A 15,135-nucleotide genomic window follows, 5' to 3' on the forward strand; every position below is an offset into this window, starting at 1 on the left:
AGGGAAGTGGGGTTCTGAAGAGAATTGCAGGATGAAGCTGTTTGGATAAGAGGAATTAATAAGGAAGAATATTTTAGCTAAAGTAAAACCAGAACACATGGAAAGGTACAAAGCTTCAGAGAATGTTATAGAAATGGTAAATATTAGGGGGAAGGTAGAGATGTCGTGGAATGAAGTTTGGAATGTCAGTTTGAAGGAAGATCAGGAAGTGCTTTATGCAACAGGCTAAGTAGCTTGGATTTAACTGGATAGAGGCTGGGAGTGACAAAAACATTGTCTTTAAAACATTGATATAAGGGAAGATTACAAAAGAATGCCCTCAAGACACTTAGGAATTATCAATGGATTAGGTAAGATGTAGTTAGAACAGGATCCTCAGTGCTGCAATGGCACTGGAGAGAGAAGGAGATATCACCCAAAGATATCACCCCAACACTGATAGGGCTTATAGACCAAGGGATTTGAGGGGAGGAAAAGTCAGATGATTCTGGTGACTTTAGCTTAACTTTCTGGAAGAAGAGAAGTACTATTAACAGAAATGGAAAATTCAGCAGGAGACCATCACTGCAGGAAGGTGATAGTTTAAGTTTGTTCCATTGATTTTCAAGGCACTTCTAATATCAGAGATAGATACAAAACCTGAAAACATGAAAGTTTTCCAAACAGCCTTGTTTGAAGTTAAAAGAAATGAGGACACAAAATCAAACAGTTTAAGAAGATAAATGGAGTGAACAGAGAATAGAGTCTTGTGGGAAATGCTTACTCTCTGGCAAGGAACTATAGGAAGAAGTCTGAAGGCAGAGGGCTTTGATTGAGGACAAGAGACCCTGGGTGGGCCAAGAGCAGGTTCTTAGTGTAAGAATATTGAGAAATGTGGAGGATTGGTATAGATGCAGGGTTTAGAAAGGAGAAGAGATTGGATAAGGAGGCAGAAGGAGTGCAGTGCTAAGAAGTCAGACAAACAAGGGCTATTTAATGGTTTATGTGCTGTAGCAAAGTCAAGGAGAATGGGAATTGACAGCCCTGGGATTTTAAAGCAGGCAATCATGGCTCACTTTTGCAAGTGGCATGCATCACATTGCAGGAAGTCAAGAAATTAGTGAGGAGGAAAGCAGAAATAGCGATCATAGATTATATTTTGAACAAGTTAGCATGAAAAAGAAATATAAGAGGTTTGATACACTTCAAGGTCTCATTAAATCCAGGAGTAATTTTTTAGTTTGGAAAACTATGACCAAATATATAATCTACAGGGATAGGAGAAAGGGTTTATGGGAAAAGAATAGTAGAATGAGAAGAGAGAAAGGGCGAGGAGGAAGAAGAGGAAGAGGAGGGAGAGGAGGAGGAGGAAAAGAAGTAGTAGATGCAGTTGTGATTAAGAGACAGTAGGAATGGTTAAACTAAAAGTACAGGTAAATGATAATAAGGAGAAAGAATATTTCCTCCTCTGGAATGGAATGTCAACATATATATGATATTTATGTGTTATAAAATACACACATTCATACATAAAATATATATAACATTTCAAAAACCAACAGAAGAATACAACAGAGATAAAAAAAAAAAAACATCATGAGGTGTAATTGGTGGAAAATTACTTACATCTCTATTCCCTAGCTTTGTGGTGAGCAAGAATGAGGAGGATTAGAAGTGACAGGAAGTTTCTAGAAGTCTTTAGGGAAGTGGCAGGAAGCCACCTAAATGCCATGGGATGGAGGAGAGAGGTAGGCCCACCCTGTATTGTTGAGTTAGGAAACATTTGAGCTCAGAATACTAGAAGAAGAAACAAAACTATTATTCTATGGTTGGTGAAGATTTGTGGCGAAGCTGAGATGAGGAAGTAAGAATAGAATACTTATTTCTCCTGTTTGTTGACTTCTCTGTAGAACTTGGTAAACCCCGAGTAGGGAGAGGAGGACATGAGGACTGTCCCGGGGTTGGGGATGGTGGTGGAGGCAGAGTGGAGAGTTAGGGAAGAGATGAGGTACTACTGTGAACTCCAGCCAGTTGGGGAGCAGAGTGAGCCTGGAGAGCTCCTGTGAACTGAGGCTGGAGACTGGACAGGTGGAGTGGGCCAGAGCAGATTCTGCAGTGGGGGTGGTTGTAAGAGGGAGCAGAGGGAGGGTATGGGCAGGATTTGTCATGGCAAAAGATAAGTCCAGAAGGGACCAACAGAGATGAGAAATTTGTTGGTAAGAATTGAGTCTCTTCTTAACTCACTTTCTCATATAAAATTTTACTAGATATGAGTAAAATATCTAGACCTGGGAATGAATATCAATATTTACTAGATCATATTATTTGGTTGCATAGAATATGCTATTTTATGGAATAAATTTTTGACCTTTTGTGGGTTAAATTTTTGATGTTAGAAAAGCAGATGATTCTGGAATATACAAGAAAAAAATCAAATAGGATCTCATGAACAGGAGTTAGCAATTTTTTGTCACATTTTTTCTTTGTAAAACCCATACTTTCACAAACTAATTTTTTTTTTGGTCTGGGGATTGAATGCAGAGTTGCTTTACCACTGAGTCACAACCTCAGCCCTTTTATCTTTTTTTGAGACAGGGTCTCATTAAGTTGCTTTAGGGCCTTGCTAATTACTGAGGCTGGCCTCAAACTTGGGATCCTTCTACCTCAGCCTCTTGATTCACTGGGATTACAGCCATGTGCCACCATGCCCAGCTAATTTTTTTTTAAATCAAAAAGAAACCATGTATATTGAATTTTTAAATTTGCCTTTGCACTCAATGGCTAACATGGTAAGTTCTGTGTCCATGCATACATATAGACTTATGTTTCAATGTTGCCTTATGTATCATTTAGTAGTGGCTGTCTTTCATTCTGGTCACTGGGACATTAGGGTAACTGAGAACCAGTACCTTGAGCAGTTCATGCTGCACACTAGACTCTGACATGCAGTTCTCAGGAAACTCCTTCAGTGGGAGGTGAACTGGAAGCCCTGCTCTGGTGAATGCCAGGTTGGTGAGCTCAGAGCATGTGAGCCCTTTATTAACAAGAGTCTCCCTGTCTTCATTTTTGGCTCCACAATAGTTTCTGTTTCCTCCCTTTTCTTCTCCATTGCTCTCTTTCTTTCTCCTCTTTGATATTCTCTTCCAGTTGTCCCCTTCTTCCTTCCTGATCCTGTCTCTGATCTGATGGAACCACGGTAACATCATTATGTTGCTTCCCTCACCCACCCTGGCATGGGCAAACTGGGCTGCAGAACTTCAGAACTAATAATCTAATATTAAACAGTGAGAGTGAGTCGTCGCTGGGTTCTCTCTTAATTCAATTAGAGATGTGGAAGGTAATTTTCACTCTGTGGTGGAACGTATTCTCTCTGTTGTTTCTGCCTATTTACAATAAGCCTACAGGTTTATACTGTATCCATGAAGTATTAAAACAGCAACTGAGAATCGGCCCAAGTCCCGATCCTACTCATTATTTTATTTTTTAACACCTAAAACTTTTTTTTTTGAATTAACGAATATTACCTTACCAAACTGTTCTGATTTTGTTTGGATATTTTTGTCATATAATTGTGCCCCTGGCTCTGAATAAATATTGATGTTTATGTTGATTGGTACTGATATTATCTTTGCAAAGACTTCCAAAATTTTGCTCATGAACTTAAGACATTCTGAAATGCATTAAAGAAATGAACAAATGATCTGAGCAGACACTTCTCAAAAAATGAAATACAAATGGCTAATAATGATATTTTGAAATATTTAACTTAGCCACCCAGGAAATGCAAAATAAAAACAACCTTGCAATTTCACCCCACAGTCAGTATGGCTATTATAAAAATAAATAAGTAAATAAATAAATAACCAATGTTGGTGAAGATGTGGGGAAAAAAGAATCTATACATTGTTGGTGGGAATACAATACTAGCATAACCACTATGGAAAACAGTATGAAGATTCCTCAGAAAACTAAAAATAGACATACCATATGATTTAGCCATACCACTCCTGGGTGTATACCCTAAGGAAGTGAAGTCAACATACAAAATAGATACCTGCATAACTATTTTTATTATGGCATTTTCATAACAGATGAATGGAAAAGAAAATATAGTACCTATGCACAATGGAATATTATTCAGCCATAAATAAAAATGAAATCATGTCATTTACAGGAAAAAGAATGGAACTGAAGGTCATTGTGTTACAAGTGAAATAAGCCAGACACAGAAAGACAAGTATCACATGTTTTCTTTCACATGTGAAAAAAAAAAAGAAAGAAAGAAGATGGCGAAAAGAAGAAGAGGAAGGAAAGGCAAGTGGGGAGGGAGAGTGGAGAATACAATCAAAGAATAATAACTGTGTGTGACAGAAATGTCACAGTGAAATCTAAAAATCTGTATAATTAATGTGAGTTAAGAGTTACAGTAATAAAAACTGAATAAAGAAATTATCCTTGCTTTCCCCCAAAAATAGAGCAACAAATTTTTTTTTGAAAAGAAGATGTGCTTCTTTATATTTTTCTATAATGATAGCTAAATCTTGTCTTTTGATGCCCAGTATCGTCCATTTGAATAAGAAAAGTTACTAAGTTCTTTAACAGTCAGCATTTATTTTACTCCTATTTTTCCTTGAACTCTTATATCTTATTTCCATTGATGACCCAAAGGACTAGATTAGCCTTACAATCATAATGAACAGCACAATTGAGCATCAATATGCAAATATGAAAGTTTTGATACAATATAATTAAATACAAAAAATAAAACTTGATTGGAAATGTATCACAGAGATGAATGGAGTTTTAAAAAACCAATGGATAAGTAAGTAATACTAATTATTAGAATTAAACAAGTTTCAGCATCAATTCCAGTTGTTTTTGTCTTTTACTTGTAAATATAGTTCTTAGAGAACTTTAATAGCTAAATGATATTGGAGGACTTTTTCTTATACATTCTTTAAACTTATTCTGAATGACATGACCTAAAGTTACGGAGTAATCTATCCTTAAAAGTTATTTTTAGATGATATCTCTAGTCAACTGATAAATCTTTCAACTTTGTTGAAAACAAATAATTGAAAACCCTGACTAATGAAAAGATTGATTAAAAGCATTAGAATTACTGGGTGTGGTGGCACACACCTGTAATCCCAGTGGCTTGAGAGGCTGAGGCAGGAGGATTGAGAGTTCAAAGCCAACCTCAACAAGGGTGAGTCACTAAGCAATTCAGTGAGACCCTGCCTCTGAATAAAATGCAAAATAGGCCTGGGGGTGTGACTCAGTGGTTGAGTGTCCCAGAGTTCAATCCCTGGTACCGCCCCCGCCCCACAAAAAAAGAATCAGAGTCAATTTTCTTTCTCAATACCGAAATCATATTTTGAATTGTCTCTCAGTTTAGTGCCCCAGATAGTTTTATAGTCCATTGCACTACAACTTAGTAATGTTTACCATGGGCAATTTTTTTTTTTAAAGGGGAATGAAGAGAGAAGAACCAGCTCATACCTTGGGTTCAGGTGTAGGTTCAGCTAGTTTAATTTAAGGAAAGAATATAGAAACTGAGGACCTAGAAAATATGTCGTTGAAAAGTATGTGAGTCCTTTGAGCTGCTCAGGCATTTCAGTGAGTGTGCCCAACTGAAGACCACTGTTATGATAACAATGAAGCTGGTATCAAGTTTCTTAAATTGGTGCACACATAAAATCAGATGACTTCTATTCCATAGTGGACACTTAGGTTTATATTACCATTTGACTTGATAAAAACCAATGTGGTTTAGAGACACAAATTCCTTAGACTTGGAGGCAGAAGAGCTGGATAGGAGTCTTGATTCTGTCCTTTGCCAACAGTGTGACTATGGACAAACCCTCCAGGCCCTCTACTTCTGGCTCTGATCCAAATGGAATCACAGTGAGAAATGGAAGGACCCAGTAGACATTTGGTACATCTCTAAAGAGGAGAATGCAAGAAGTTTGTTTTTTTTTTTTTTTCCTGCTTTAGAGGTTGTGTTCATGGCACCCAGGCCATATAAAAGTACTAGTTAATCATTTTTAGAGACTGCAAAGTAGCCACATCAACTAGATTTTCTTTGGTTCAAAGAGAATAAGAAAGCATTTGAGATCCTGTTACTTTGTACTTGTCCAGTTTATGGAGAGCTTGAATAGCCCTAAGAATCCTGGAGTATAACCTCCTCTAAATCCTTTCACTGTTCCTGACATTTTCTAAGACCAGGGAAATGCAATGTTAGATCCCAAGTCATGTTAGGTGTTTCAGTTAACAGAACTTGTGCAGGATGGAGGCCTCTGTGATACACTGGTATTTCTGTTCCCTGCTCAGCTGACTTTACTGATGAGGGTTTCATTAGCCAAGTCCTCCAGTCTCACGGCTTCATGTGCAAGTCTCCTTGAAGGAACTCAGCAGGTGTTACTGGGGAGGCCTTTGAAATCATGAGCTCTGTCAGGAGCTCCTTACATTTCAGGAAACACCTGGCATGGGTGTTTTGGAGGAAATGTGAAATGATATCACCTTCCCAAACTGTGCAAAGTAGCATAACTGCGTGAACCTCAAACTCTGAAGAATATTTATGGGCTACTGGGTAATTGCAGAACTTCTTGGCTGTGAGAATCCCTTGCCATGTGTACTTTTCAGAGCATAGGCGGGCCAGACATAATCCTCTGATGTGGCTTAGCCTAAAAGCCTGGTTAAAAGACACCCACACAGAATGGAACTGGATGAAGCAGTCACCCCAGTGACAGAATACTAGAAATGGCAGTTGGAGGCATCTACTGTTGAGGGAGCAAATTAACCTGGACAACTGTGGGGCATCCTAAATGTATGATGGTTTCTGTGGACCTCATTGATGAGAGAGTTTTTGTCTTTTCTTTTTCTTTGTGTGTCCTTATAATAAGTTGCATTAATGAAAGGAACCAGAAAGTGCCTAAGAAAATAATTATAGGTGTTTGTGCATTAATTTATGAGAATTCAGTGGAGAGTAAGACACAGTTCCTGCCTAGAAAGGTTTGCATATTAAAAGAGAGGACAAGCAGATAAAAGAAAAAAAAAGATATAGGGAAGTATTTGACATTGTAAAAGAAGTATATGTCAATGGGACCTGTGTAGGCAGTCAATTCTGATTCAGTTAAAGTGCTTTTAATCTTGCATTGTTTGGTTCAAATCCAGCCTGTCCTAATTGTGGGTTCTCATTTCTTTCCTAATTTTTTTTTAAATTTCTAAAATGAGATACTTCTGTATACTTTTCAGGAATTTTGTCATATGTTGAAATAACATTGTTAACTGTAAAATATTTTGTTACTGTAATATGGTAGAACGACAACACAATGACAGACCTTACCCCCAGAACCTATTCCTCTTTGTCTGAGTTTAAAATGCTCAAGCTCATTTTGAAGCCCATTAATCACATTGATGCTGTCTGTCAACATGTGGGTGGTAAATACCATAAAATGATTTGGCAAAAAGAAACACAAGGTAGACACTAGATCCATTCATTTACTGAAAAGGTACATGTGATAGGCACTGTTCTCTGTATGCAAGTTCTGACTGGTTTTTATATACATGATTCCAAATGGAATAATAGAATATATGACATTAATAATATATTGCCATTTAACTTTTAGCAAAATTGCAGAGTATTTTTCTGGGTCTTGTCTTCTCTTTCAGTATTTGCTCCTAGAGAGAAACTGATGATTTTATAAAAGATATGTGAACTCCAAGTCATTACCTGGGTTCATTGAAATATCAGAATGCATGTTATTCTCTTACATATCGAGTGTATTTAAAGTCTGAAGTATTGAACAAGGCTATTTGTGTGCCTATGACTTGCCTTTTTGAAGTCAGTTTTGAATTCATTGGCACACCTAGGACCATCCTATTAATAAGCAGTTCTCTCTTGAATTATGCTTATAAAAATTATTGAGTAAAGTAGTTGCCATCTTCCTAGGGGTATGGCGGAGCCGCCAAGTTTGAGCCTAATTATACCACTTTTGTTTCTAATTGAAGGTATATCAAGTAATGGCCTTTTAGTTTGTAAGCCATGTAATTTTCTGTGTAGAAAGGGAGGGCAAACAGTTCTCATGCAAGTAATATCTAAGGGCTTCACTTGAGTCTCTTGTCATATACCCTGTCATCAAAATGCTCTCTATGAGGGAGGAGGAATTCCAACTGCCTTCCCACTTGGGAAAGGGAGGGAAGCATCACAACAGCCCAATTAATGGATTCATTGCTCTGTGATGAAGTCTTCCCTGGACCCCTAAACACTAGAAAGAAATCACCATTAGACGACCTATTTAGGATTCAATGTTCTCTAAAAAGAAGGAGTAGTATCTTTAAAAAGGAAAAGCATCACATAGTCTTAAGAGTCAAAAAAATACTTTTAAGGCAGGATTGTTATCCTGAAATTCTATAGGTAGATATCACCGAAGGAAACTGTACTAAAATTATAGTACGGTAATAATTCTTGCTATCTCTAGGAATATAAAACTTATTTTTTAAAACTTGAAGTTCCTATCATGGACTATGCGGGAATTGGAAGGTAAAATTATAAATGTGTCCATTTGGCTTAAAAAAGTACTTAATGAATATAATTCCTTAGCCACTTATATCAAGAGAAAAAAAGTAATAGAGATGAGATATCATGCTTCCATGTAACCTTTAGAGTTTCTGCAATATGCAGTGCTAAAACCAATCATTTAATGTGATCTAGGATATTCTGTTTAGTACAAATAAAACAATCAGATAATACATCCCATCCCACCACCCCTATCATTTTATTTCTGGAAACCTGCCAGTCAAAATAAATAATAGAGGTAAGATGTGCAAACACCAGCCCTTTTTTTTTGCTTTCCAAGAATCAGAATGTTTACTTGGAGTGTTTATATCTCATATGACAAACAAATGGTTACCATATATGGAAAAACTTGTTAATCTAATCAATGGCTGTTTTTTTTTCTTTATGGTTTTATCCCTTGATAGAATATAGTCCTCATTCAGCTAGTAACTATTCTGCTTCTAGTGATTCCTTCCTAAAAACAATTATACAATCTAAAAAAATTACCTAAATCTTTAGATTCTCTAGGCAAATTTACAAAACTAAGGTTCAGGAGCCAGTAATGAACTTCTAGTGCATAGGCATTCAGCAATGATAAACATAGAATAGCAGAGTTCTGACAGTGGAGGAGGCTTCGTGACATCATGTCTGACCACACATTCTCCCTGGGTTACAATAAAGCTCTGTGAAGTGCAATGCTTTCCCCTAAGTTACACAGCCACTTTGAAGGGTAGCTTGTGACTCGAACCTGAGATGTTTGAGTCTCAGTTCAGTTTTGATTGTACCCTACCAGCACATCCAGTTTATAGCAGAAGAACATGATGAACATCCTTAGAAAAAAAATGATAAAAAGACTAAAATAAAACACCCTATTGAAACCTAGAGTTTGGGGTACTTTTATTGGTTAAGCCAGTCAAAACTTTGTTTAAAGTACTCTTTGTGGTTAAGATGTAGCTGACACAAAGTACCCATAAGTCTGAGAGGTCGACACACCCTCATTAATGTAAGCTGCAATGATGCCCCAGAGAGCCTTTGATTTAGTTGATGAAAAAGGGGTAGAGTTCAAGTGTAGGAAATGGAAGAAAAATAGGCATGTTTATTTTCCTATAACACCTGTAATATCATATTGATTCTCCTAAACATTTCTTGGATTTGTCACAATCTTGAAATATGCTGGACATCTTTACTTTCCTGTTCCAGACATTTTTAATTGTTATCTTCAGGGAGCTGTTACAAATGCATAAGAACTTATCCTCATCACAATTACCATAAAATATCAAAACAAATACTATAGTATCAATGAGAAGTGGGAAAGGATTGAGTGTCAAAACTACTAGGATTACCAAGGAAAATAAATTAATACTACCAAAAAGAGGTCCTGGGAATCTGAAATAGAATACTCTTTCAAGATCAAGGAGAAGGTGAATTGACTCTTTAATTAAATAATAACACATTTAATAAAACATGCCTGTGCAGACAGCAATAGGAGACAAACTTCAGTTGCTTCTAAAATCTTGACCTAGGCAGTTTTCCTTGCTGAAAACAAAATGTTTATCTGAGCCAAAGCATGGATATACCCCAGAGAAGTATGACAAGAGGTATATGTGGATAATTTAATATTTTTCTTAAAGACAAGCCTGATTCTTAACCTTCCTTTAGTAACTTTGTCATTTAGTAAATAAATAACAATCATCTAATAAGACATTGCATTACTCTAGTGTTTTTCAGTTTAAAAATATTTTTTTTAAAAAATGGTCTTGTTGAATAATGTCTCTTCAACTAGGGGAACAGAATGTTCTATCAGTGTTCTCACGTTCCCTACTGAGCTTGGGCGCTGTGCCCTCTGGCAGTGTTGGGCTTCTGCACCGCTTTTGAAGTTCATAGAGACATAAACTCTGGAAACGACACTTCCTATGCCAACTGGTTAACCATGTGTTCCCATCTCTCCCAGCACTGGCTGCCCTGTCTTTTAGAACCAAAACTCATGAATTTAATGTCTCTTGTCTGGGAATAGCATGAGAATCATTTTCCAAGTTATGTCATGACACCCCTGCAGACATAACACCTCTGAGAAGACTGAGGTGGAGCCAAGTTTGGGGTATTGGCTTAATTTGCTTGGAAAAAATACTATATAATTTCCTCTCCTTATCTTTCTCTTATTCTTTTAATGTATTTTGACTGATTTGTTTTGTCATTTGATCATCTTAGACTTAAGTCTAATCTAATCTAAACCGGCTTAATTGCTTCTTTACAAATCTTTTCTAATTGAATTAGCAATAGTTACCTCCTCTAAGGGTAGGATACTCACTGTGAGTGGTGCCCAGAGAGACATTTCACACCTTGGCCACCCAGGGTTGAGGAAAGTAATATAACCTCTTAAATGCCATATTTATGTTAAAGAAACAGATCATTTAAATATTTCCTTCCTGACTAAAGGTCAACAAAAAGTATGTTGTTTCCCTAAGGTCTATGCATTGTATCAATGTTAACTTCCTAGTTTTCATATTGTATGTAGTTATATAAAATGTTTCCATTGAGGGAAAAATGGGTAAAAGGTATAAGGGACCTCTCTGTACTATTTTGGTATATTGCTAGGAATCTGTAATTATTCAAAGTAAATAATAATAATAATAATAATAAAATAAATAAATAAAAACTAATTAAATAAGTGAATAAATTTCCTTCCTGGCTTGTAGGAGGAATGCTTTAAATAATAAGACTTAAATATTTCATAATTAGTTGCAATGTAATTTTGATATAGCTGACATCCCTCATCTTTGAAGGAAACTCACAGGAAAAAACTGTTGAAAAGAAATGCACTATCTTAACTTTATATCCTTTCAAATATCAAATGCATTTGTACTAGGAATTTTCACAACAATCTGATTTAAATATAAGTCAAAGATGATGAAAAATGATTTTTTTCTAATTATAAATTTTAGAATATTCCTAGCATTTAATCTGGATTAGATTGTGTCTCTGAGACCATATAAGTTTAATTTATTAGTCTAACTAATTTCTCACTCTGTTTCTCTATGCCATTGGGTCCCTTGAGGCACACAGAATCCTGTGAAATAAATGGAAGCTGGACTTGTAGATCTGTCTTTGCAGAAAGGAGGTTAAAAATGGAATAAATTTCATGTAGAAAGAAAGCCCAAAGGAGACAGGAGAGACAAGAGCTGAAGGCTATATTTCCTTCCTTAGCCTTTAAATTCTACTTACCATTAGAATGATCAAAAGACAAATGTTTCTGAGAAGGAGCCAATCCATTCCTTCTGGTCTCTCTTACATGCAAACCCCACTGAGATTCAATTTTAGTCCTGGTCTTCTGAGTCCTGAATTAGGTTCTGTGGCAAGATGTGCTCCGGGATGCCCTTTTAGGAGGGCATGGATGATAACTCTGATGCTCTCCGGGCCGAGGGATTAAGATATTCTCTAATGACTCTGTTTCCCCACCCCAAACCCCTGGGCTGGTCTGGAAGGCTGGCATTGTTTGGTCCCTGGGTAAGAATGTAGACACACCTTGATTCTTATTGCAATGAAACCCTTTGTGGGGAACCCTCCCCCCCCAAAAAAAATCATCTTACAGAGGAGTACAAGATTTATAGGGAAGATACCCAATGAATAATAAATTACTCACAACATGAAAAATAATTAAAATGCTAGGGCCTATCATCATGCTGAATGAAATTAGAAGGCTGTTTCTGACTGCCAACATTGTAAAAGCAAAATTATATATACTGACAACACAGACACACACATGTCCACTACGGAATCAACTTCAAGGAATGATACGCTTAGCAGAGGGCATTGTAAAAAGGCAGCAGGCCTACAGAATGGTGTAGGGAGGAAGACGGAATAATGAAACTCTCCTCTCTTACTTCATAAGATTCCGGTTCCTCTGTAAGAAGTCCCATGGTTGACCTGCACTCTCAATTTTTAAAATGTTTTGGAATAACATGGTTAAGAAGAAGAAACTGATTTAACTGGTACCAGGATGTTTGTTTTTAAATTTTGGCACCTTTCTCCTGATTGTATAATTGAATCTCTGTGATAACAATACTTATGGAATTATGTTAAAATAACAGTACAATTTCCTTTACTCCTCATGGGCATTTCCACTAATCAACAATGTATGTATCCAACACGAATGAGGAACATCTTTTAAACTATCACAAATGTTCATTAAGGAAAAGTTGTAAGTTCATTAAAGAGAGTTTAAAAACTAAAACAAAAACCAGAGCTTATCTGGATTTTAAAAAAATCATTTTCCTGTTTAAATTTCTCTCTTTTCCTTAGTTAGTATGTGTTTTGAATAGGGTAGAGTCTTCAAAAAAATATTGCAGGTTGGCAGCAACATCAACCAACATAAAAAGAAAATATATTTAAATGTTCTCTAATTGCTAATACCTGTTGGTTGGAGAATTTCAAAGGGAGAAGGATCTTCACTATCCTGTCACTGTAATTCATAAGCACGGCAGACTCAGCAGACTCCGCTGTGGAATGTATGCTAAATGGTGCTTGCTTTCTTGAGAAACAGTGTAGCCTTTTTGGGAGCATCAGAAAGACTCTATAGGCAATTAGAGGGGCAGTATAGTACTCTAAAATGAAGAGAAATGAATTACATGTTGGACACATTTATGAGAAAGAGAGAAGAAAATTATATTTCAGCAATGGGGAAAATGAATTGCTGCAAAGAGGTAGTCTTTGAAGTTGTCTACCCAAGCCAAACCTTAAATTTGGGAATATCTGCCTGATTCAAAAATATATAAGGTGACCAGGTATTTTTTGTTTTATTTTATGTATGATTGAATTAGAATAATTTTATTTTCCTAACAGAATTAATGAAATAAGTCTAGATTCCTAAGTGACTTTGCTTTTCATAAAGGGAAGACTATATTCTTCTCTATTGCTATGTCTAATGGAAATATTTCAGGAAGGTTTTCACCTCTGTATTTCATTATGAGAGACTGATTTTGCTATGAAAATACCTGAGGCTGGGTAATGTATAAATAAATGAGGTTTATGCAGCTCACACTTTCGGAAGCTGAAAGTCCAAGATCAGGCAACCCCATTGTTTTGGCTTCTGGTGAGGGCCTTCAGGCTGCTAAGCAACATGGCAGATGGCATCATGGCAGGAGCACACACAAGAGTGGGATAGCAGTCACATGGTAGGGGAGAAAACAAGTGAGATTCAGGGGCCAGGCTTCCTTTTTCTATACCTTTTTGGAACTAACCAGAGTCTTTTAAGAACTACATTAATACCTTCCAAGGGCAGTGTCTCCAGTGACCTAATCATCTTCCCCAGACCCTGCCTCTCTAAGTTTCTGTCACTTCTTTACAATCACAATTCTGGCACATGGACCTCTGGGTGATGTTCAAATCATATTCAAAAAATAACAAGTAGTTTTAGAAGATTCTGTAATAATGAAGAAGAGACTACTATACACTCCATTATTTCATTTCTATTTACTCCTTGGGAGAGTTGTAGTCCTGATCTTAAAGTATAATCCCCAAAGACAATACTAGATCATGGTTCTGAGCTTGGGTAGATTAAGAGCAGCTACTTCTGTTTTACCTGAGAGCTTCCAGATACTATAGAAAAAAAGAACATTAACTATTAATACCTAAAGATACCATAGATATCATATAAAGCAATGTCTCTTCCTTCCCTTCTACTCTTGTTATAGCAGTAGTCCAGAGAGGCCAAAGACAGGGCAAGAATTTCATCTCCTGCTTCACCACCAATCTGTATAAATATCAGTATTTGTTACACGTGTGAAGGCAAAATAGTTGATGGTCAAGTATTATCGGTTTTAAGTAACTTTTACACACCTTACAGTTTGCTAAACTACTGAATTTAGTAGTTATTTCTATGAACAGAATTTTTTAAAGTAAGTTCTTCCTAGTATTTATCTTTGACGTCAAATCTATGGCATGTCATTTGCTCAGATAAAAGTATACCTTGAACTTCAGGAATGCTCTGGAAATTTAATGATTGTTCTTGTGTTTGTATAATATCATCCAAAATAGCAGGACATTTTCATTCCACATATTACATGTATATAGTGCATAGAACTCTTTTTTCTTTTTTATTATTAATTTTTAAAATTTATATATGACAGTGGAATGCATTACAATTCATATTACACATATAGAGCACAAATTTTTCATATCTTTGGTTGTATACAAAGCATATTCACATCAATTCGTGTCTTCATATATGTATTTTGGATAATGATGTCCATCACATTCCACCATCATTTCTAACCCCCTGTTCTCTCCTTTCCCCTCCCACCCCTCTGCCCTATCTAGAGTTTGTCTATTCCTCCCATGCACCCCCCTATCCCACTATGAATCAGCTTCCTTATATCAGAGAAAACATTCAGCATTTGTTTTTTGGAGATTGGCTAACTTAGCACTATCTTCTCTAATTCCATCCATTTACCTGCAAATGCCATGATTTTATTTTCTTTTATTGCTGAGTAATATTCCATTGTGTATATATGCCTCATTTTAAAAAATCCATTCATCTACTTAAGGACATCTAGGTTGGTTCCACAGTTTAGCTATTGTAAATTGTGCTTCTATAAACA

The sequence above is a fragment of the Urocitellus parryii genome, chromosome 13, assembly GCF_045843805.1.
Source record: "Urocitellus parryii isolate mUroPar1 chromosome 13, mUroPar1.hap1, whole genome shotgun sequence".
Classification (NCBI taxonomy): Eukaryota; Metazoa; Chordata; class Mammalia; order Rodentia; family Sciuridae; genus Urocitellus; species Urocitellus parryii.